The 25968-nt window shown below is 38.2% G+C and overlaps 1 pseudogene; it reads left to right on the top strand.

Moving 5' to 3' along the window:
• The first annotated feature begins 14433 nt into the window (after positions 1-14433).
• LOC122098301 lies at positions 14434-14533 on the top strand (annotated as a pseudogene).
• Positions 14534-25968: the final 11435 nt, after the last annotated feature.

The raw sequence follows: 25968 nt of genomic DNA, 5'->3' as shown, positions 1-25968 counted from the left end.
TAGTTTCTGGTGGGGTGGAGGACTTTTAGAAAACAGTAGCTTTTCCCTGAGGGGCTAGCTTCTGAGACACTGACAGAGCCCAGCTTGGAGCCGTTCTCAGGGTTTATGTTTACTGAATGTCAATTGATTGTCAAGGTTACTATAGGGAGGGGCAGCCTCTGACTCTGTTTACCCAGTGAAGAAAGCCACTCCTGGGGCTGGTGGAGCTTGCTCAGCTGTGCTGGGTGACTTTTCGCTGAGTGTAGCTGAGCTTGGAATGTCAGGATAGGTTCCTGTGACCTGCTAAATGACTCTTGTTTTCTTTCAAAGCCTGAGTTGGAGCTAGCTGCTCAGTCAGGCCTTTGTCAGTATCAAAGATGGAGATCTCTGGTATTGGGGTGGAGAGGGGTGGTCTTATTCCTCTGCTCTCTGAGAAGGAGGGAGGATGTCAGGCTTCTACTCATGCCAGAGTCTTGGTTCTTGGGTCATCTCTGGTCTTCAATCTGCAGGATGAAGATGTCTGCTCCTTATCAGTTCTTGCTGGTGTTGAGTAGAATCCACTCACCTGCTGCATTTGGCGTCGTTGTCCTGGACTCTCTGTGTTGCAGGTATGGTGGCTACGGCTGCCGCGTGTGGCTGCTGACAAGTGCGCAAATCTGTTTCCTTGCCTGGATTTTCCCTCTTTGGCCTAACTCTCTGTACTGGGATGGCACACTTGGTGTGATTCTCTGGCTTAGGACTGTTCACTGGAGCACTAATACTGCTTTCTATGCGAGAGCTTGTTTAGCCTCCAGCTTCTCCTCTGCCATCTTCCCGGAACTCCTGTATTTATTTTTATTTTGTCAAGCCCTGAGCTTGAACTTAGATAGTGGCAGTTCTGCCCCAGGTTTGATCACTCTAGGCAGGGGTGCAGCCACTGGACCCACAGCCAAACCTGGGTTCCTGGGTCCATTGGGACCAGCCATTGGGCTGACAGGAAAAAAAATTTAATGCAAAACAGAAAAAACACTAGCAATTTGCAGATGGCTGCCAATTTTACATTTTTTTCTTTGCTAGGTGACCATCCTGGGTCTGAATGACATGGTTGAAAAATGTTGGTAACCTGGCATTGCTGAAAGCTGGCAGGTTACCAGGGAAGCCATAGGCCAACACAGCAACATAGGCCCTGTGTTTGAAGCCTGGTCCTGACCCCTAAGAGATCCAAAGAGTCTCCTTCATAGTCATAGGAATACCGATGGAAGATTATGAATGGCAAGGTTGAATTAGTTATTTCTGAATACTACTATACAATTAGAGTGATTTTAGGAGGCCAATTGATTTTAATGTATACTTTTGACACATTCAAAGAATACTATTAATTACATGTATGCTATAGTTTCAGGACAATGGTTGAATTAATTAATAATTCATTAAGGCTGAAAACAATAATATTAATTACATGAAGGCATAATAAATACCCAAGAATTGGCAGCAATGTAGCCTATATAGCTGAATAATGTGTAGACATTTCCGGCACTCTATAATGATCTATATTTAATTGTGTACTACAATCTGCATGTCAATGTGTTTTTATTTTGTCAACTCTTAAATCTCAGGTGATGGAAATGCTAGTCAGCTCAATATGCTCCAGGCTGGCATGCTGACACTTACCCATTAATGAATTGGGCCTTGTAGACTGTGAGTTCAGATGCCAGCACTAACAAATTTGAATCATAGAGTAAGAAGCCCATGGTGATACGTTTTCCTTTTCTGTGAAAGTCCTGAGTGTCAGGTGTGAAGTTTCATACATAGGCAAAACTATATCCTATGTAATAAATGTAATAAATATTTCATGTGTAATAAGTCAATAAATAAGTGGTAAATAAATGAATAAAGCAAAAAATGAGTAACTACACTAAGTGCAATATGTGGTCAACATACGGGGCTCAATCTCAGGGCCTAAGAACTGCCTGGCAGCTGAATTGGCTAGAGGCTGCTGTGCTGACAGTCACCCATTCACGAACTGATCCTTCTAGGCCCTGAGTTTAGATCCCAGAACTGCCAAACATGTAATTGTGGAATGAGAAGCCGAGCGTGAAACATGTTTTCTTTTTCTTTGAAAGTGCTCGGTGACAGGTAGGGTGTATAATTCAGATGCAAATCTATATGCTATGTAATAGGATGTAATAATGTAAAAAATGTCATAAGTAGAAGAATTGTCATTACAATAAATGAAAAACAGATTGAATTAGTAGGGAATCATTCTAGGATGAAATTAGACACAAAAATTATAGGACGTGGATTAAGTTTAATAATTTATTAAGCATTAACAGAATAAAAAATTCATGGAAACATAAATATCTAATAATTAGTAGTAATACATGATGCATAATTTAATAATATATAGGTATCTGTCTCATTCTATAAAGTACATAATTAGATGTAGGTATGTACATACATATGTGATAAACAATAACAGGATATTGAGTAATTTTAATTAATGCTTTATTAATTGTTAACTGGGACACATCATTAAATGGAGATATAATTTAATACCTAATAATTGGTAGTAATGCTATCTATAATTTAATAATATGCAGACATCTCTCTTTTTGTGTATATAATTTTTATATATAACAATCTCTGTCTATTTATATCTCATTCACTCCTGTGGCTCAATGGTTGAATGCTCACCTAGGAAGCACGAAGCACTGGGTTTGATTCCTCAGTACCACATAAATAGAAAACCCAGAAGTTCTGCTGTGTTTCATTCAATTGTGTGCTAGCCTTGAGCACAAACCCTTAGGAACAGGGTCAAAGCCCATACTCAAGCTCCAGGACTGCCGCCAAAAAAGTAGAATGTTCTAACTGCAACTATAGAAGGTCAAGAAGGACAGGACTTCAAAGACCTCATCACAAGGCAATCTAGGAGTCTGGTGCTGACAGCTGCCACCTAACCTGACTTAGCCAGATGTAAACTGCTGCAACCCAGATCCATGGGCTATCCCCGTCATCCTGGTTACCCTGGCTTATCCCCACATCCTGGGTGCTCAGGTGCTTTAAAACATGGCAGGAAGTCTGCTAGAATCTTTGAAATATGGCTTGAAGTGGTAGAGCTCTAGCCTTGAGCAAATGTTATTAGAATAGTATCCTCATGTTTAGAGTTCAAGCCCCATGGCTAACCCTCCCCGCCCCCCAAAAAATAAAAACACCACACTAAACCATTAGATGTGAACTTGTGTGGTTTGTGGAATGTTCCTCAAAAAATGGTGATACTGATGAAAAGCACCCTAATTCTAATGAAAGCTTGTGGAATAGAGCTAGGTGCCGAGTCCATCACAGGGTGCAGTTTGCTGCATCCTGCATTGGGTGCTGTGTGCTGAGTCTTTCAAAGGATGCTGTGTGCTGAGTCATGCAAAGAGTGCAATGTGCTGTGTCCTTCACAGGGTGCATTCTTTCTTTGGGTCCTTGTAACATCTCCACAACTGAGATGATTATGCAGACAAGAATATGGAGGCTCATTTATGTCCCCATGGCAGGGACAAAGATGTATTACTGAGGACTAGTAAGTTGTCTCCTGCAGACAATTGTTTTGTTTTGTTTTTTCTCATTCATGAACCTTGAACTCAGGGTCTAGGTGCTGGCCCTTACCTCTTGGGCTTATAACTAGCACTCCAACACGTGGAGACAAGGATCCCCTTGTAGCAGAGGCTACAGCCTAGGGGTCTATAGCTGAGGTCTGTCATCCTGCCTTCTCAGGAAGCTGAGATCTGAGGATCTGGGTTCCAAACTATCCCAGACAAAAAAGCCTATTATCTTCAATTATCTCCATGAGCCTATTATTTCCAATTCACCACTAAGAAACCCGAAGTGGAATCTGGGTGCTTGTTGTTCATGTCTGTCATCCTAGCTACCCAGGAGGATGAGATCTGAGGATCATGGTTCAAAGCTAGCCTGGGCAGGAAAGACCTTGAGACACTTAGCTCCGATGGACCCCCCAAAAAGCTGAAGTGTTGTTTGGCTCAAGTGGTAGAGCACAAGACTTGAGGAGAAGAGCTCAAGGACAGTACCCAGGTCCAGATTTCAACTCCTACAACAATAAAGAAAAGATAGAAACAAACAAACTAACAAACCTGAAGTAGAGGGCTGGGAATGTGTAGAGTGTAGAGTGTTTTGCATATATGAAACCCTGGGTTTGATTTCTCAGGACCATATCACTAAAAAGAAGCCTGAAGTGTCTCTGTGGCTCAAGTGGGACAGGGGTATCCTTATACAAGAGAAAATAGGTACAGTGCTCAGGACCTGAGTTCAAATTCCAGGAATGGTGTATGTGAATGTGCACACGCGGGCTCACACACACACACACACACACACACACACTCACAGACTAGAAGTGATGCTGTTAGACAAAATGGTAAAGCACCGGGCTTCTACACTGAGCTCATGGTCAGCACACCAGCCCTGCTTTCAACCCCAAAACCTAGCCAGCCAGGGCCCAACTAGGAGAGGTCAAATGTTTCAAAACCTGAAGAGCTTTACGAGCCTAGATGACAGGAAGCTTTGTGATATCAGGTATGTGCTTGGATTTCCCAAGCTTCCAGAAACCTAGGAGAGGCATCATAGGCCCATCGTCATCCTCAATGAAACTTTTCATGAGTTTCAGTGCCCTAGTTGTCTGCCAGAAGGACTGCTGAATTATATTGAGCACTGTATCTGAACACGGGAATATAGTCTCACAATGGCAGGATAAGTGCACAGGACTTGGCCTGCCACGGGAGGTGGCACAAATGGCTTCCTGTCAAACCAGAGCACTGGGGAAAGAAATAGATTGGGCTAAAAATAGACCTTTTTTCCTGAACTTCAGAGCTCACCCACACTCATTCTCACTGTCTGACACAGATGGAGTTGTTTGTTACACTGCGGTACAGAACTTAGGTCTTTTGTCTGCCTGTCCAGACAATGAAAGAGACTTCTTCCAGCAGGCCTGGGATGCAGAGAAACCCTCAGGCTATACTGGAAACAGTGAGGGGAGTCGCAGAACATGCACTTTCATGAAATCAGTCTCTGTTATGAAATCATTTTATTGGATACAAATTTTCTAGATTGGTGCCATTCATCATACCTACTCTGGAGCTTCACCTATAGGAATAATACATACATACACAAAGATATGGAAGTACAGGTTCTTTTTGAGGGGGGCAGGTCCTGGTGTTGAACTATGAGCCTAAGCATTGTTCCTGAGATCCTTTTGCTCAAGGGTAGTGCATTAACCTTGAATCAAAATCCCACTTCTGGGTTTTTCTGTGATCTCTTAGAAATAACAGTGTCATAGACATTCCTACCCTGGCTGGATTCAAACTCAGATTCTCTACATCTCAGCCTACTAAGGAGCTGAGATTACAATGAGAAGTCACTGGCACCTTCTTTCTTTTCTTCTTCATTTTTTAATCTGGAAACCTGACTTCTTAACAGGGTCATACCAGTGTTATGAATTTATAAGTTAACTACCCAATGTCTTTTATAGCTGCTTTCTCTAATAAAGATTTTCTCTCCTCCTCTTACCATCTGTTCATAGGTTTGAAACCAAAAGTGAGAAATGAGTGTCACAGGATTTGGGAGCAAATGTCCACAGGACATGCCAGCTGTGCCAGTTAGCATTGAGCTACAACAATTTACTGTCTCAAACTGGGCGGACCAAAAGCTAGAGCGATCCTTATACTGTCTGCATTGCTTCTTTTGCCTACAAAATGATCTAATAATTAGGAGTGTTGTGTGTCTCCAACCTTAAGTATCTAGAATACACTAGAAGCATCTTCATGCATCACTTTTCTCTAGTGCCTCTTGAGATTTAGACTACAGGTTTGTGTGGAGGGGCTCCTTGGTGAGTCCCTGAGGAAAGCCGCTTGAAACCTTTTTGGGAGATCACCCTTCAAAGTCAGCCTTAGCAGGAAGTCTGTGAGACTCTTATGTCCAATAAACCACCAGAAAACCAGAAGTGGAGCAGTGGCCCAGAAGGTAGGGATCGAGCTTTGAGAGAGAAAGCTGAGCAGGAGAAACAGGCTAGACCAGGCAGGAAAGCCTGGGAGGCACTTATGTCCGATTCACCACCAGATGGCTGGTAGTGGAGCTGTGGCAGTGGTAAAGCCGCAGCCTTGGGAAAAACAGCTGAGGAACGCATCAGACCCTGAGTTTAAGCCATGGGATAGCCTCAAAAATTTTTTCAAAAAGAGAAGGCCACGTTTATGTATCAGTGCCCTACTTATTTATGTGTGTATATTACCTCCCTGAGTTCAAACACAATGTATGCAATGATGCTTCTTTTATTTATTTATTTATTTATTTTTCAGATATAATCCTTGCGCCTACTGCATCATCCTCTTCATATCAGGACCATTGCTTTCTCTTCCAGGGTTCCAGGCCTGTGTCCTTATATGATGCACACTGAAGATCTCAGCAGTCTTTATTAGCATTTTATTATGAGGACAATGCAGGAACAGTCACAAATCAGGCAGGGGAACAGAAAATAGGATTTTTTAGAAGTAACCAGTCTTCAGAAAATTAAACTTGGGGACATAAAATGGTAGCATACTTACGTAAAAACTACCATTAAGAAAAATATGAGGGGTCTGGGAATGTCGATTAGTGAGAGAGTGCTTGCCTAGCATGCAAGAAGCCCTGGGTACGATTCCTCAGAAGCACATACACAGAAAAGGCCAGAATTGGTGTTGTGGCTCAAGTAGTAGAGTGCTACAGACAGTGCCCAGGCCTTAAGTTCAACCCAAGACCTGGCAAAGAGATACCTAGGTAGGTAGGTAGATAGATAGATAGGAAGAGAGAAAGAAAGAAAGAAAGAAAGAAAGAAAGAAAGAAAGAAAGAAAGAAAGAAGGAAGGAAGGAAGGAAGGAAGGAAGGAAGGAAGGAAGGAAGGAAGGAAGGAAGGAAGGAAGGAAGGAAGGAAGGAAGGAAGGAAGGAAGGAAGATGATAGATTAATGTTTGGACGTCAGGAGAAAAGAAGGGAACACTTCCCAGTCAGGAGGCCTTTTGCAGTGTGCCTTCACATAACCCCAGAGCAGGAAGACTGTCTCTTTCCCACTTCTCAGGCAACCAAGGGCCCCAGAGTCAAGAGGGCAGAGCTAGGTTCTAACTCATGTGCTTGGAGACAAAATAAAACAGTCCTGCCTCTAGTTAGTCTGGGGATTTGCATTAATTATGTGGAGAATGAAGGAAGGAGAATGGACTGGCAGAGACAGAAGGGTCTTCAAATCTGATAGATGGAGAGTCAAAAACCCACTCCCTAAGACCAGCGAGCAGGGTTTTTTTTATTCTATTCCTCCCCTCTCCCCCACTAAACTGGCTCTCTATTGGTAACCTAACGGTAGCCTGAGGCTCCCTTCACATGAGGGAGGAAGGTTACTTAGTCATTGTTTGAAGAGGCTGAGTAAAGCCTGACCCTGGTGTAACTTTATCAAATGTTGCAGGTTTTCCCCATTGCTGCTTGTGCCTGGAATAAATGAAGTGGTTTTGCAGCTCACTTCCCTGTTGAGTGTGTACATTCTGCCTCCTAATCCTGTAGGCCTGGTCTCTGCACCTAGCCTGGCTTTTGAAACTGTTTTCTGTCCTTCAATTACAGAGTTACACTAGAGTTCTTCCTGCTATCAGAGCTAGGGCTTGGATCCTGAGAACTTCATTTGAATCCAGGACAGGTCAATAATGTTTCTTTCCTTCTTCTATAGCTCGAGAACTCTAAGAACATTTAATGTGCAAGTAAATTCTCATCACCAAGGGAAACACAGGAAGCTCTTGAACATCTGACCTTTCAGAAGTGGAAGTCATTTTGTCATAGATTTCCTCCCTTGTCTGGCTTCACCCTGTGATCCTGAGACCTCAACCTCATGACCTAGGGTGATGGGCATGAGCTACTTGTGCTCTGCTAGGTTCAGAACTATAATGACATTGACAATACAATTCAACTGCTTATCACAAAGGGCTTGTGGAGCATAATAAGCCTTTTAACCTTGGACTTTTAAGAACCCTATAGGACACAATATTACAATGCTACAGTCTGAGAGGATGGGCATATGTATGTGCTACACTTGAACCTTGAGCTCTGACTTCAATTCTGGTGTACATCAGTGTTCATCTTCCAAAGAATGTTCTCGTAATTAGCAAATAGGAAAAGTATTTTAATTAACCCTCACTTTTTTTCCAGTTGTGAGTCTCGAACTCTAGTCTGGGCACTGACCCTGAGCCCTTCAGCTCAAGGTGAACACTCTACCACTTAATCCAAAATGCTAGATGGCTTCTTTTGGTGGTTCACTGGAGATAAGAATCTAACAGGCTTTCCTTTGGACTGTGGTCTTCAGCTCTCAGCCTCAGGAGAAGCTACTGATCCATTTATGAGCCACTGGCATCTGGCTTATTGTTTTTGACAGTCCTGGGGCTTGATTTTAGGGCCTGGGTACTCTCTCTGAGCTTCTTTTTCTCAAGGCTAGCCACTTGAGCTACTCCACAGCTTCTGGCTTTTTCTGAGTATGTGTCACTGAGGATTCAAACCCTGGTATTCATGCATGCTGAGCAAGCAATTTACCACTAAGCCACATTTCTAGCCCCACCCTCACAATTTTATCCCTCACTTGCCTATCCTCAAGAAAAGGCTTCTGAGTATAACATCTAAAGAAAACCTGATAGGAAGGTTCCAAAGATAAATAAGACAAAGCTCATACTTGTGAGAGACTTTAATCATGTGAAGACTGTGACAAATGCTTCCATTTAATTATGTATTATGTTTCAACACTTAATAAAATATTAATGAAAATGAGTCAATGTCCTAAATTATTGGGTACAAATACTGTAATCAATAAATAAATGAATCAAAGAAAAATAAAATACAAAATCATTCTTTTTCTGGGGGGGGTTCCGGTTGTGTGGCTTTAACTCTGGGGCTGGGTGCTGTCCCTCAGCTCTTCAGCTCAAGGCTAGCACTCTACCACTTGAGCCACAGCGCCACTTCTGGATTTTTTTCTTTTTGCTTATGAGGTGCTAAGGGATCGAACCCAGGGCCTCAGGCATGCAAGGCAAACGCTCTACCACTGATCCACCTTCATCATAATATGAAATTAACATACATATGTAAGTATACACATCATATAATACACATGTATAGAGATATTTTTTCCATTGCAGGGCCTTCATTCAGGCCCTGGGAACTCTAGCCTGAATTTCTTTCCTCATGGACAGTAAGCTTCGCCTTCACCCATGATGCAAAATAGTTACCTGGATGGTGAGCTCAAATCCTAGCAATGGCAGAAATACTGGCCCCAGTTCCAACACACTGACATAATTTTTAATGGAACCAGTTATGTTTATTCAGTTCCATACTGAATATTTTAAGAAGTGTAGAATTTTGTACAGCTATTCAGTCAGAAATCCTTCTCTTACCTCCAAAGTGCTTCTCTGAGAACTACATTGTTTGTCTTTGTTCGTTTTTTATTGTAAAAATATTGTACAAGAGTAAGGTAATGAGTAAATTTCATATTGAGCATTGTTACCTCCTCCTTTGTTTTCCCCCTACCATACCTTCCTTCCCATATCCACAACTACCTCCCTCTGCTTAGGTCAGTGACTTAGTTTTTCGTTTTTGTTTGGCACAAGGTTTGAACTCAAGTAGTAGCAAGTCTTCCCTGACATTGCTACAGATTTACCAAGACCCTGAGTTCAAATACCAGGCTAGGAAAGAAAACTAGCTGAAATTCCAAACTAGGGAGCTTTATTTTTTTAATTTAGTGAAATATTTCTTTTTTCTTTTTCTTTTTCTTTTTGGCCAACCATGGGGCTTGAACTCAGGTCATGGGAACTCTGCCTCAGCTTGGATCTCCCTAGGCTCGGGTGCAGCCTCCGGAACCATAGCTGATCCTAAGATCCTAGGCCCAGGGGGCTTTCTGGAAGAAAAAAAAAACTGGAAAGCAGAAAAAGTGGCAACCTTCAGGGGGCTGGGGTTTTATTATTTTTTTCTTTGCACAGTGACCATCCTGGGTTTGAATGACATGGCTGCAAAGTAGATATGACCTGCCATTGCTGATGGCTTGTGGACTATCAGTGAAGCCATAGGACAACCTGTGAACATAGGCCCTGGGTTCAAATCCCAGTCCTGACACCAATGGCAGGATATCACAAGAGACTCATTCCTATGCATGGGAATATCCATTGAATGAGTAGTTCAGGCATCCGTCTAGTCTAAAATTGGATGCAATAGTCCTAGAATGTTGATTGAGCTTAACGTATAGTTTATTAAGCATGAAAAGAATATTATTCCTTCAATGGTGGTATAATAAATACCTAAGAGTTGGTAGGAACGCAGTAGGTGTCATTCAATCATAGATAGACGGCGCTGGCACTCTTTAACAATATATATTACTTTGTATACCACCGTCTGCCTATCCATGTATCGCTGTTTTGGCCAAACCTGGGGGTTGATCTCAGTGCCTGGGAACCACTTGACAGCTTCATTGGCTAGAGGCTGCCATGCTCAAACTCACCCATTCATGAATTGGGCCTGCTAGGCCCTGAGTTCAGATCTTAGCACTGCCAGGCATGATGGAGAACACATCTAAAATCTAGATTCTATGTGATAGGATGTAAACAATGTAATAAATGGTATAAGTGTCATAAGAGTCAATACAACAAATGGGAAATAAATTAATAAAACAAGAAATAAAATGAATAAACGCACCAAACACAATATGGACTGAACATCTGAACGGAAGTATAAATCCTTTTGTTAAAATGTATATAAGGAGTAACTTTTCCAGGACTGAGGCTTGAATTCAGTCCCCCTAAGAGGAGGGAATGGCGGGAGATCCTGAGATACTTGTTTCTGGACCTAGGAAGAGTCATGACATGCGATCAATCTCATCCTTGAATGAGTAGTTTGCGCATGATGCGAGTAGGAAATGATATGCAAAACTCATGTGGTATAGATTATTTGTAAAGAAGAGTTAATGAAGCATGACAATAATCATCACAGACATGAAATTAATGCATCAGAAAAGATCAAAATATAGGTACTCACAGATTGGATTTCATCACAGGTCACCATCAATCCTACTCTATACAAATATGTACTTATTTGCTTTCTACCTTCAACTTATGAATGGATGACTATTATGCTCCCCACTCTCCCCACAAGGGGGCTCAAATTCAGGTTCTGGGAACGATGAGCTCCTTTGTCGCTCACAGGCTGGTGTGCGCATCTGGACCCATTCACCAATTGGGCCTGCTAGGCCCCGAGTTCAGATCCCAGTCCTGCCAAAAGATTCATCTTCACGTCAGAAGCCAATGGTTGCATCTGTTTTCCTTTCCTGTGCAAGTCTTGGGTCTCAGCAAGGATGGAGAATGCATGGGCCACCTTGTGGTCATGGGAATAAGTTGTTATCCATGTCAGCCCAGTTATACCTGTCATCATATACATAAGAAAATACACAATACATCCATGAGTAGCATACAAAATAAACACAATAAGTACACTCAATGCACGATGCAGTCCACACACGGATGTGAATATACATCCCATATTTAAATGATGCACTGAGCACTATTTTGGCCTCCCTGTGGCTCGATCTCAGTTCCTGGGAAGAGCCCATCTCCTTAGTGGCTCAAAGTCTGGTGTGATCACGTGGACCGATTGGGCAGTTGGGCCTCCTAGGCCCCGAGTTTGAAGCCCAGCACTGCCAAAAATTCACCCTGATGTGAGAAGCCAGTCATTGCACCTGTTTTCCTGTGCTGTGCAAATTCTGAGTCTCAGCCAGGATGGAGAATATATAGGAAACTGATGTCAGCTTATATTTCCATAATTCATTCATCTGCAATAACAATTTGCAAGACTGGAGATGTGAAGAACTTAGACATGATTTTATTCTCGTTCATTTGGAAGATTAATCTTTAGTCAACAGGAAAGTTTAAAAATGGCTTAGAATTTATTCCTAACTACCAGTTTTTATAAATGGCTTTGTACAATGGTATGTGATTATTTTATTTTACAAAGGATAATTTTTTCTACTACCTATAAGTTTTGGAATGAGAAGAAAACTAAAATTTACTACTTAGAGGAATATGATAGGAATAGAAGACAGATTTTATGTTTGTCACATTTCTCATCAGTATCCATATTCAAGACTTAAAGTCATATTTATTACTATCTTAGACAGATAGGGAAAATATATAATAAGGCAACACATGATAAGGCAACTATTAGTGACTTTTTAGAATGTACCTTCTTATGTGATGAAATTTACTTTATTAGCTAATATTTGGATTTGGAATATGGGAGGCTGATCTATTTAACACATTTCTGAAAGGCACCTACTGAACAACACAAATGGTGGGGGGTACTATTTCTACACTTTAATGAATGGTTGAACTTGTTTGGTATTAGTGCTGAGTACGTAAATCAATTCTATTGTAACTTGCTTGCTACACTTGAAAACCTTTTAATGTCACTATCATCTACTTGTCAAGTGTTATTTTGGTGAATATGATTTGAAAAAGTTTATTTGAAAAGGAATATACTTTCAGGAGATTAAATGTAGGTTATCATTGGTTTGAGAATGACAACATTTTTAAACTACAGAACCAAGTTTTACTGAAGTACCAGTGTTTTGAAGCACTAAGGGTCTTCTCAATTAATGTTTTTCTAAATTATATTTGACCTCTAAATCAAGTTTTCCTAGTCTTGGTAGACCAATTATGGATCTATCATTCCAGAAATTATATTTTTGGCTGCACTGAAATCTTTCATTAATCATTAGGAGAGGGGTATTAAAAATAACCTTGTTCATTTGTGATTTTGTTCACTCATATGGGCTGGTCATCTGTAAATTGAAAGTTTGAATTACAGTACTTTCATTCAAATTTTGTGATCTCATCTTTCATTTTAACTTGCCTTGCATTTCACAATTGATTACTGCTAATTCTTGTAAAGAATTGGGGCCCTGAAATATTATAGGAAATGAGAAATTGAGATGAGTCTTCAATTATTTTCTGTTGATATGTTGCATGGGCCTATGTGAGAAGTCATGCCCTTGTTATCTGATGACGCAGATAACTGGGACCTGGTATCCTAGGACCCGTGGGTCCTGCAGAAAAATAATAGCTTTTAGACATCATATCAGCAAAATTTGGGTATAATCAGTAAGAATGCTTCAGAAATACGGAGAAAAACACTTTGCGACCAGCGAGTTAAAACAATAAACAGAGCATCAGAATAAAATCCCTTATATATTAGCAGAAAACAATACTGTTATTTTACCATGTGAATTCAGAAGACCATGAACACTTAGAAGGTATCACAAGTTTATACCGAAGATATTGCATTAATACTTTTTATATTCTAATATATATTCTAAACCTAATTATTTATATTCCAATTTATTTATGGGAATAAATGTCAATATATTTGTCAAATTATCAATTCTAGTAAGATTCACTTTATGAAATTTACAATCAGCACATATAAATATATAAGTATATATAATATAAAAATTGTTTTGCATTGTTGTGTTGTGTTTAGGGAATCAAAGGCAACTCTGTTTTAAAGTATTATTCCATTACCTCTACCTCAGTTTTTGGTAGAGTTAGACTTAAAGCTTTACCATTTGTAGATTTACGGCCTAGAGGCAAGAGGAAACACTGTGATTAAAACATTACCAATTTAAGGCCTAATATCGAGGAGAAACATGTGGACTTCTCCAGGAGCTATGGAAATATTTGGTGATAGAATGTCAGAAGTGTAAGTTCCTGCTTGGTTGGATGATAGACAGGCCAGGACAGTAGGTAATCATGCATATGAACAATTTTTTTCACTTTCTTGGCTTTAGCTACTTTTGAAATGATAAGTATAATTAACAATTATGTTTTGATAAAATACCTTCCATTCTGAACAATTCTGTCTGAACTGTTCATCTCTCTATGATCCCTTGTAACTAAGATTAGCTTTGTTCCAGTAAGACAATCTATGCTGTCAAGGTAAGATATTCTGGTTGGTCTGTTCCTACATGGAAGAAGGGTAAAGGTTTAGGTAGATATTTGTCCCAGCAAGACCTCATTTGGGAAATTTTAAGCTGCAGAAAGTTAGAAGTAGCTCTTAAGCAAGGCTTACTTTGAGTCCATTAGCTCCACAAAGCTAACTCAGTTGATAAATAAGTACTTGAAAAGCCACCACCTTTGGACTTATCTGTAAAGGTTTCAAAGTATGATCAAATTTAAAATGAAAATGACAAAATAGTCATTGACAAAAAAATTGTAAATGTGAGAAATCGAACAAACTATATAAGTTTTTTCCAGTATACACAGATTTTTAGAGAAATGAGATCAATAGCATTTTTAGGAACAATAAGGGTTCCTTGTTACAAAAAGGCAACTATGGATACATGCCTTTATAAAGATTATATCATTACGTACTTAAATTTAGAGTATACTACATGCTTCAGCAGCAGGTCTACCCAAATTACAACAATACAGAGATTAACATGGCACTTGCACAAGGATGATATGAAAATTTGTGAAGTATTCCATATTTTTCATTCTTCTGATGCAAGAAATGAAAAAAAGTTATTAAAAAGTTGATTACAAAAATACAAGTGTAACATACATGTAATTCATAGAATTAAAGGTTAGTTTGACATCAGTGTATTAAATTTTCACCTTAGAAAGGTAACCTTTACAAAACTTGAAATTAGATATCATTGCCATTTTATCCCAAAGAAATAAAATAATATAAGAACCTAGTAAAAAAAGGAATCTTAAATTCCTTCTATATGGAATGCAATCTGAAAGGTCACATTTATTAATGAATCTATACATGATATAACAATGTAGAATTCAAAGTATTATATCTAGGATGAATGAAATAGATTATGGACATTATACAAACAAAGATATACTTTTTTCAGAAATGCACTCAGAACATCTTTAGTTTCTATACTATTCATTCCAACAGATAAGTTAAAATTATTTCTGATTAAAAAAATCACAAACTCTGCAGGAATCATTATAGATGTATACAAACAACTCTTGAATACATTTTGATCTCAAAGTCATGCAATTCACTTGGAAAAATACCATGGAATACATGAATTTTTATAGTAAGATATTGCTGATTCTTTGTATTGTGAAAAAACAATTTGTAGGGACACAAAAGATGGACTGGCATTTTTGAAATTTAAGAAACTTAACCAAACCATAAAGACTTAGGAGAACAATTTGTACAGCCTTTGATAACTTCAAAGAGGTAGTGATACATACTTATCCTTTTGGCAATATCAAATGCAGTTTCTTCCAAGTTGTTCTCCAGACCTTGTTTGACATAATGGTTCAACAGAAGGAGATACAGAGTATCTTTGCTATTTCTATTCCCAGCAGCAAGATGCAAGGGGGTAAAGAGCCCTTTAGTTTGGGGATTGGTATCTGCATCATGATGAAATAATAAAGAAGCCACTCTGGTATTATTCCACATATAAGCACTGTGCAGGGGTGTCCAGCCATTCAGAGTTATTGCATGAATATCTGCCTTGAGCTACCAACTCATGGACAATGTCTAAGTGTCCACTCTAGGCTTACCGATGAAGAGGGGTATACTCATCCTCATCCCTAGTATTCATCTGGGTGGCCTTTTTGGAAAGTAGTCTCCGCACCATAGTAAGCCGATAAATTTTGGCATCCCAAAGAAGAAATTTGCTTGGATCCTACTCTATTTTTTTCTTGCAATTCATACCATTCCTCACTTTTTCATCTTGTTCCTTGTCTTCATCAGAATTGCCTAACCACAGACTTTGAGTGCCAGTGGGAATGAGATGTCCATGTATTTCCCCAATAGTTCACATTGGTTGAACTAGTCAGAAAAAACTGGTGAATTTTTTGCATATGTATTTTCACCATGATTTATTTTCTCTTTTTCCATTTTTACTATTCTAAATTATTCTAACTGGAGAGTAGTGAATGGATAGAGAGCAGAGGAAAGATTTTCCTCAGTATTCAAAGGCACAGAGTGAAAATGAGGACCAGTGGTGTCTTCATGTGCAGCTTATTCTAGGAATGAGAAAATAGGAAACAATGCCTTCTATGTAAATGATTTGGGAAATACCATGTTATAGTGTAAGAGAACTCACTATTCAACATATGGTCTTTAAGAGCTTTCTAGTAGCTTTCTAATGTTGGTATTCAACATTATAAAAAATGTATAATGCAGTAGTAAAATAGAAGTCCTTTGTATGACTACCTAAATTCTTGTTTTTTAAAGACACTTGTTTTCATATAAAAATAGGCCTATCTATTGTCTGCAGGTGATTTTGATGATTGAAGATGCTTAATGAGAAGTCAAAATGTATTTGTAGTCCTTTGCTGCCAATTAAATTTCACTTTTTCTTCTTGGAGAATATAATGATCAAAGCAATAGTTCAGAATCAGCAAGCAATAGTTCAGAATCATGCTTCAAGCGCAAGTGAATCACCAGTAAGTAATCCTCGATTCCATTTTCCACAAAGTTTTGTCACAGATACATTCTGCCTGCCTTTTCTAGCTGCTTTCCTAGCCTGGACCTGTTCCTTCATTGTACAGGAAAAGTGTGATTCAACTGATTTCAGTCAGATCTGTTAGTAGAATTATCAAGTATTTAGATTCTTTTTTTTTTTAAATTATTTGTGGGGCCTGACCTCTGGGCCTGGGCTCTGTCCTTGAGCTCTTCAAATCAAGGCAAGTGCTGTACCACTTGAACCACAGCACCACTTCTGGATTTTTCTGTTTATGTGGTGCTGTTTTGGGAAATGGCAGAGCAGAAAGTGAAATGATGCAATCAAAAATATAAAAGCAAAATAAATTAGGATAATTATGGAGCAATCATGAAAGAGAGAGAGGAAAAGAGACACAGATGTGCAATGACCTAGCTAGCCACAAAATCCATGCTTCTAATCAATTACAGAGCAAACAATTTTTTATTTTTTAAAAGAGATGGAAATAGAATTTATGTATTTACTTGAAATTAGTAAATACATTTTTTGTCGCCTACATAAAGAGACATAGCTTTGACCAAATTACAGACAAGAATCTTAATCCTTGGGCTGGGAAGGTGGCTCAGTGTAGAGTGCTTGCCTTGCAGCTTACTACAGTGCAGACACTACTTTCCAAAAAGGCCACTCATATGAATACTAGGGATGAGGATGAGTATACCCCTCTTCATCGGGAAGCCTAGAGTGGACACCTAGACCTTGTCCATGAGTTGGTATCTCAAGGCAGATATTCATCCAATAACTGTGAATGTCTGGACACCCCTGAACAATGCTTATATGTGGAACATATTGCAACAGCGCACACACACACACACACACACACACACACACACACACACACACACACCCCATTAGATTTCTTCTTAAATATTTTTTGTGTATGGTCTTAAGAAGAAATTTACATTACTAACTTGAATTTCTGACAGGACAATATCATCACTGTACATCTTGCTTCTGTGCTTTGTTTTAAATTACTATATAAGTATGTGCATTACATAAGTATAGGAAAAATAGGAGCCACACGGGTGGCTCAGGTCTTTAATCCTACCTAATCAGAAAGATGAAATCTGATGATTGTGCTTTGAAACCAGACCAAGAAAAAAAAGTCCATTAGATTATGAATTGAAAGTAACCACAGAAGCTTGAAATGGAGTTGTATTATAAGCAGTAAAATGCTAGCCTTGAGAAAACTAAAACAAAATAAATAACAAATTCTGAGACAGAGCCAGGCCCTGAGTTCAAGCTCTAGTATTAGCACCAAACTAATGAATGAGTGAATGAACTAAAAATAAATTAAATGGTCACATGTGGAGAGACAGGTAAAATGTAACAACCATGGTGACTGGATTATGTATTATTTTGTAAAAAGGCAAATTATTATTTTTCCTAATCACTAATATTTTACTTGAACTTTTTTGTACAATAAACCCCAAATTTGACATGCATGTATATGTGTGTGTACATGTACGCACATGTGTATGTATGTGTGTGTGTGTGTGTGTGTGTGTGTTCGTTTGCAATGTTGCTTGCCAATGAGGACAGAGTGAGGCTGAAAAGAGCTGTGTTGCAATGTTGTTATTTATCAGTGTTCCGTCCTGTCATTTCAGTGGAACCACCCTTCTTTACATTTTATTTGTCAAATAATAACATCATCATAATCAAAGTATTTAAAACATTAAGTTAGATAAAAGAGATCACTTTCAGCTCTTTGTATATGTTAGGCAATAAGATACACATATATTTGGGTAGTAAGTTATTGCTGTAAGATGACTGTCAGTACAAAATATGTATTTGACCTCTTAAATTGGTTATACTTTTAAGATATACTCATGGAGTGAGTTTGACTGACTTGACCAAAGAGGTATTACTCTCTGGTTATTCCTGTGAAACTCAAGGTGGATAAACTCTTTCCGGATTTCTGTTGAAAATACCTTTCTTTGTAAGATCATATCTATTCACACTAAGATAATAAATCCCGTATTTTTTAGGTTTGAATATCCCATCATATTGACTGAAAATCAGTATTGTGGATATGTTTGTTAGATACACATTGCAAAAAAAAAAAGCATGTGTCACCTCCAGATTGTGGATGCATTTTAAGTTGTATTTTACATACAAAGGTTTCTTCATTAATAGTTCTTTTGTGGGAGTAACTATCACAACTTTAACAATTAAGGCTTTTTGAATATCTTTTCCAATAGAAATAACATTCCAGAGCGAGTCTTGCAATTTCTGAAAACCCGTTAAATATTTTAGTGTTATTTCAGTTCATTGACTACACAGCTAAAGACATTTCTGAAATAAACATTGTTAAAATCTGAAAATGAAGTGGGGATATAGGTTTTTTTTATGCATCATTTTATGAAAAGACAGTTCTTATGAAACTGAAAGATATAGAATAAAAGAATGGAAGTGAATTGGGTGAGCTAATTATTAGTATAACTTTGTTTTCTATTAGCGTAGTCCTTTGAATGTACATGATGAATTTAAATTATGTCCTTTGTGACACTATGATTCAGTTATTTTTAGAATCTTTATAGTTATAAGAGTGAATTTGTAGTGTAAATAAATGTCTTTGGAAATGATTAGGATTAATCTTGTGTTTTGTTTCCTACTCCCAAGAAAATGAGTTATTTTCAACTGTTAACAGTTTACAATTGAATCTTCAGCATCATGAGAAATTTTGAACAAATATAGTAGTATTTATGTCTTTTTTGGGGGAGGAGGGGGTCTGGTAGTGGGGCCTGAACTCTGGGCCTGGGCGCTGTCCCTCAGCTCTTCAGCTCAAGGATAGTGCTCTTCGACTTGAGCCACAGTGCCACTTGCGGCTTTTTTCTTTTTGCTTATGTGGTGCTGAGGAATCAAACCCAGGGCTTCACGCATGCAAGGCAAGCGCTCTACCACTGAGCCACCTTCCCAGCACTTTATGTCTTTTAAAACCAATTGTATTCACAAGTTGGAGAGGCTTTAATTCATACTTAGGTCTTGGTGTCTATGATTTTTATCCTCTCATTCCTAACATTAATGATTGGTCAGACTGCATTTTTGGGTACATGAAAGGTAAAATATTTATCTAGAGTCAAAGGTGATTTTTATATGTCTTATTTTAATAGCATTTTAAAGTAGTACCTTTCTCTCAAAATGTTGGGTAGGCTGGGCGCTGGTGGCTCACGCCTGTAATCCTAGCTACTCAGGAGGCTGAGATCTGAGGATCGCGGTTCAAAGCCAGCCGGGGCAGGAAAGACCGTGAGACTCGTATCTCCAGTAAACCACCAGAAAACCGGAAGTGGTGCTGTAGTTCAAGTGGTAGAGCGCTCGCCTTGAGCTGAAGAGCTGAGGGACAGTGCCCAGGACCAGAGTTCAAGCCCCAGGACCGACAAAAAAAAAAAAAAATGTTGGGTATAAAAAGCAATTAAAATACTTCTAATGGTAAACAACTTAATTGAGCTACAATGTGGAAATGATTGGTCCATAAGACCTGCAGTCTGTTTCCATCAGGAATTGGGGAGGTCATTCTTTCAGTAAGACAGTGTTAAAAAAGATAGGGTCCCCAGGCAGTCAGTGTTGAGTGAAGGGATAGAATATGATTTCTGCTATTTTTACCTAGAAACCAAGAATGTTATACTTTAGCAGTTCTTTTCACCAGGGAGGTATTCATTGATTATGAACTTTGAGTATTCATATTACAGTTCCCTATTTTCTAACAAAGATAAAGTGAAATATTATGAGTGTACACAATAATTCTGGGAAATTTTCCTAGAATTAGTAGACTAAGTGCTGGTATTTTAGTCATAAAATAGAATGAGGTTAATTGATACAGTGGGAGATGAACCTCAGGCTAACACTTACCATGTGTGCAATGTTGTACTAGTAATTCCAACTCTGAGGACTTCAATATCATCGTCTGAGAATTAAAAATGTAAGTAGTTCCACTTTATGGAATTATTGTGAGGATTAAATTAGATACCATAGGTAAAGTACTTGGAAAAACAATCAATTAGCATTTGGCAAATTCTACCTGTTATTTTATCATGTGGTTAATTCTAACATCTTTTACTGTGATTTTTATTGTGTTTCTTTATGATGTGCAATGTGATGGTTTTCCCAAACTCTCACAATTCACATTCCTTTCAACAAAAAGAAATGTATAACAATTCCGTTTGTTTTGCTCCTTATTAACTTTTGTTTCCATTTTATTTTATAATGAAATATTATTTCATAAAACTACTGCAGATGCAAAAATATGTTAATATATTTCTAACTGTATGTATTGTTCTATACATATACACATATAATACACAGGTTACAATGATTATTTATAACTTCTGTAACTATACAATTTACTAAATTATTAAAAACATCGACGGCTCATGCCTGGAATCCTGGTGACTCAGGAGGCTGAGATCTGACTATCATGGTTTGAAGCCATCCTGGGCAGGAATATCCATGAGCCTCTTATCTCCAAACAACCAACAGAAAATCAGAATTGGAACTGTGGATCAAAGTATTAGAGTGGTAGCCTTGAGAGAAAAAGCTCATGGACATCACCCAGGCTCTTAGTTCAAGAACTACAATCTACCCCCAAAAAATCTATTTAATTTACACCTGTGTAAGTAGAGTATTTCCATCACCCAAATGCACATCCATGCTCATTTGCAAGGTAACTCTGTTTTGCCTAAAGTACCACTAAACATTATCACTAAAGGACCATTGGAATGTGGTTTCATTCTATCTCTCTAATGGATTTTCCCCACTCAAATACTCAAGTGTTACAATTGTTCTAATTATTAAAATCATAGCTTTTTTCTTTAATAACCCTAATATTAGAGTTTGAATTGAGTGTTTTGTTCCCCTTAAATAGGTGTTCTTACCACTTTGTCATGCCCCCAGCCCTAAGTAATCCTGATTATTTTTCAGCTAGAAAATGGCTTCCTACTTGTGTATGAACTTGGCCTCAGTCCACTTGATGTTATTCTACCTGGAATTTAGAATAACAGGTGCATGGCATTGTGTACAGAACTTTCTGTTCCGTCTGGGCTTTTGCCACTATCCTCACAACATTGCATTCCCATGTAGTCACGAATTTCATAAGCTTGTCATACCTGATTTTTTTCTAAATCTTTCATTTCCTGCAGGTTCTTGAGTAATGAATTAATTTGTGTTTTCTTGGGTTGTTTATTTCATTGGAATCTATGTGTTGAGTTGTTCCTCACTTTTCCTTTTGTTTCTTTCCCTCAAGTTCTTACCTAAAGTGCTGAGAAACCAGTTCTTCTTTCTCAAGATAGTCAGGGTGAACATTATTTATTCCAAAGCAATTTCAGTATTTATGAATGGTATACACATGCTAACCGCTGAGAAGGGTGTTTTTATTTTCATGGCAGTCTTTGGCATACACAGACAGATCATGAAATATATGAAGAAAATAAAACTACAGATGAATGCCAAGAGGAGAATAAGCTATTATTAATTGTTTGACAGAGGTTTCTCTTCTAGTGAAAGAAATATATTGCTTGATGCAGGATTTCACAAAATCATATTGCTAGGAGGAACCTAAAAAATCATCTAATACTATAGACTTGAAAGTGATGAATTGACTTCCTGAATAATTTACTTTTGTGTCAAATAAAAGCAGGCTTCCAAAAAGAGAGTTGATTTCAGAGAAACATGATGAATTTTATGTAAATATGTCCTTAGCTGATTTTGTTAATTTGTGAACTAATACAGGGAAATAAAGTACAGCAAGATAAAAAAAATATAAACTTCACATTGAAATATTCATTTGTGTTTTGGTATGTGTGCATGCATGTGCAAGTACACACACGCACATGTGCATGTGTTGCAGAGCTTCTGCAAGGCAAAGGACATAGCTAGCAAGATCGATAGAAAGCCCACGGATTGGGAGATGATCTTCATTAGCCATATAATGGACAGGGGTCTCATCTAAAATATACCTGGAACTCAAAAAATTAAATCCCCCAACAACAAATCCTCAGAGAAACAACTGCCCAATAAATAAGTGGGCTAAAGACTTAAAGGGAAACTCTGAAGAGGAAAGAAGGATGGCTGATAGACATATGAAGAAATGCTCAACCTCTCTAGCTATAAAAGAAATGCAAATCAACCCAACATTGAGATACCACCTCAGCCCAGTTAGAATGGCTATAATCAAGAATTCTAATAACAACAGATACTGGAGGACATGGGGACAGAAGGGAATCTTAGTGTATTGTTAGTGGGAGTGTAAACTTGTTCAACCACTTTGGAAAGTAGTATGGAGGTTCCTCAAAAGACTCCACATAGAGCTCCCCTATTTCCCAGCAATCCCACTTTTGGTCATTTACCCAAATTATCACAAACAAGACCATACTAAAGTTTCCAGCACAACTATGTTTATGGAAACATTATTTATAATAGGTAAGATATGGAACCAACCCAGATGCCTCTCATTAGATGAATGGATCTAGAAAATGTGGTAGATATACACAATGAAATTCTATGCCTGTATCAGAAAGAATAACATTGCCCCATTTGTTAGGAAATGGAAAGACTTGGAAAAAATTAAGTGAAGTAAGCCAGGCCCAAAAATATAGGTCCCATGGTTTCCCTTATTTGCAAAAACTAGTATATTTTTGAGACAAGCAGAAAAGGTAAGATAAGTTCATGTTAGGTGAAATGAACCCCAAGATAATTATTGAAATGTTTTTTTTTTTCTTTCTTGCAATTGTTTCTAACATATTTGTAAGATTATTTCTTTGTTGCTTTGTATGTCCCTACCCCATGGTATAAACCCCTACTTCCATTTTATTTATATTGTTATAATTTGTGGAGGGAATGGGCAAAACCCAACCTTTAAATACGGATACATCAGACCCATTGCAACAATGAGCTATACAAGTCATTATGTTCAATAAGGAACTTTACAACTTTTTCTGTTGGGGGGGTGGAGAGGGGAGATGGGAAGGGATGAGAAGTGGAAACAGGAGGAGGCAACAATGCTTGGTAAGAAATGTACTCATTACCTTACCTATGTAATTGAAACCCCTATGTACGATATTTTGAAAAAAAAAATTAAGTTTGTCAGAATAATGTCAAAAATTTTTGACAGAATAATCATTAGTGTCTCGCCTAGAATCTGGATATGGTTAGTAACTCTAGATGATTTTCTCATGCTTTCAAAATTTTAGTAAACATATACAATAGAAGTCAAATGAGGTGGTTTATACCTATAATTCTAGCTACTCTAAAAATAGAAATGTCGATAGTTGCAGTTCAAGGTCAAGTTGGAAAACATAAAAGAGACATCCAGCTCAATCAATAAAAGCTAGGTGTGCCAATGAGTGGCTGTCATGCTACCTATGTTGAACATAAACTAGGAAATTCACAATCCAGGTAGCTTAGGAATAAACAAATACAAGATTCTATCTCAAAAATAATCAAAGAAAAATTACTGGATGTGACATGGTTCAAGTGGTCAGAGGCCTGCCTGGCAAATGCAAGGCTCTGAATTGGAATCCAAGTATTTACCTCAAAAAATTAAAAGTAAACAATATGAATTATTTCTCTAAATCACTTCTCAGTGCAATTATTGTATGTATTCTTCAAATAATCTGGTAGTGAAGGCAGAGAATTGATTAAACCAGATCAATATAATAGGTGAAATGAACCCCAAGTGAAGAATTGAAATGTATTTTTTTCTTTCTTGCAATTGTTTCTAACATATTTATCAGATTATTTCTTTGTACTGGGAATTCCTAGTTTCTTCATGGCTCACTCTTCATGGTGTGCTCATGTCGAACTATTCACCAATTAGGCCTTCTAGGCCCCGAGTTCAGATCCCAGCCCTGCCAAAAGATTCATCTTGATGTCAGAAGCAAATTGTTGCCCCTGTTTTCCTTTCCTGTGCAACTCCTGGGTCTCAGCTAGGATGGAGAATGCATGGGCCACCCTGTGGTCATGGGAATAAGTTGTTATACATGTCAGCTGAGTTATACCTGTCATCATATACTCAAAAAATACACAATACATCCATGAATACCATACTAAACAAAGACAAGAACTACACTTAATATACGATGCAGTATACACACGGATGTAAATATACATCCCATGTTTCAATGATGCATTGAGGACTATTTTGGCCTCTCTGGGACTCAATCTCAGTTACTGGTAACAGCCCAGCTCCTTCTTGGCTCACAGGCTGGTGTGTTCACGTGGACCCATTGGGAATTTGGGCCTCATAGGCCTTGAGTTCGAATCCCAGCACTGCCAAAAATTCACCTTGATGTGAGAAGCGAGTCGTTGCACCTGTTTTCATGTGCTGTGCAAATTCTGGTTCTCAGCTAGGATAGAGAAGGTATAAGCAACTCTATACTCATGGGAATAGGTTGTCTTCCAGATCACCACAGTGATATCTGTCAACCTATACTCAAGAAAATACACAATACTTTTCATCATAGAGGTCCTTCACTTCTTTGATTAAGCTAATTCCTAGGTATTTTATTTTTTGTGGGGTTATTACAAAGGAAGTTGCTTTCCTAATTTCATCCACACTTTTCTCATTGTTGGCATACAGAAAAGTCATTGATTTTGTGGGGTTAATTTTATACCCTGCTACTTTGTCAAAGTTTTGAAACAGCTTGAGTAATTTGGGAGTGGAGTCTATGGGATTATTTAAATACAAGATCATGTCATCTGCAAAGAGGGAGAGTTTTATTTCTTTTTCCCTATTTGGATACCCTTTATGTATGCATCTTGTCTTATTGCTGTAGCTAAGCATTCTAATACTAGATTGAAGAGAAGTGAAAGCTTTAAAAACTTGAAAAAGGATATCAAAACAGAACTTAGAAAATGGCAAAACCTTCCATGCTCCTGGATTGGAAAGATTAACATCGCGAAAATGGCAATACTTCCCAAAGCTATCTACAAATTCCATGCAATATCTCTCAAAATTCCAACCTCATTCTTCAAGGAAATAGAAGAGGCAATCCAAAAATTCATATGGAACAATAAAAGACCCCGAATAGCAAAAACAATCCTCAACGCAAAGAACACTGCTGGAGGAATATCAATGCCAAATTTCAAACTCTACTATAAAGCCATAGTAATCAAAACAGCTTGGTACTGGCACAAGAATAGACCTCAGGACCAATGGAATAGAATTGAAAACCCAGAAATGAACCTACAGACCTATAGCCATCTAATGATAAGGGAGCTAAAAAAATAGAATGGAAGGAAGACAGCCTATTCAGTAAATGGTGCTGTCAAATTGGTTAACTACTTGTAGAAAACTAAAACTAGATCGTTAAATATCACCTTGCACTAGAATCAACTCCAAATGGATCAAAGACCTCAGAGTCAAAGCAGACACTCTGGAAACATTACAGGAGAAACCCTAGGTCTCCTTGGTGCAGGCCGAAATTTTCTTAATAGAGACCCAGAAACACAACAAATCAA

The sequence above is a fragment of the Dipodomys spectabilis genome, unplaced genomic scaffold (genome assembly GCF_019054845.1).
Source record: "Dipodomys spectabilis isolate Male_0828 unplaced genomic scaffold, ASM1905484v1 ptg000472l, whole genome shotgun sequence".
Taxonomy (NCBI): domain Eukaryota; kingdom Metazoa; phylum Chordata; class Mammalia; order Rodentia; family Heteromyidae; genus Dipodomys; species Dipodomys spectabilis.
The sequence above is the reverse complement of the archived record's forward strand: the minus strand, read 5'-3'. Positions and strand labels throughout refer to the sequence as shown.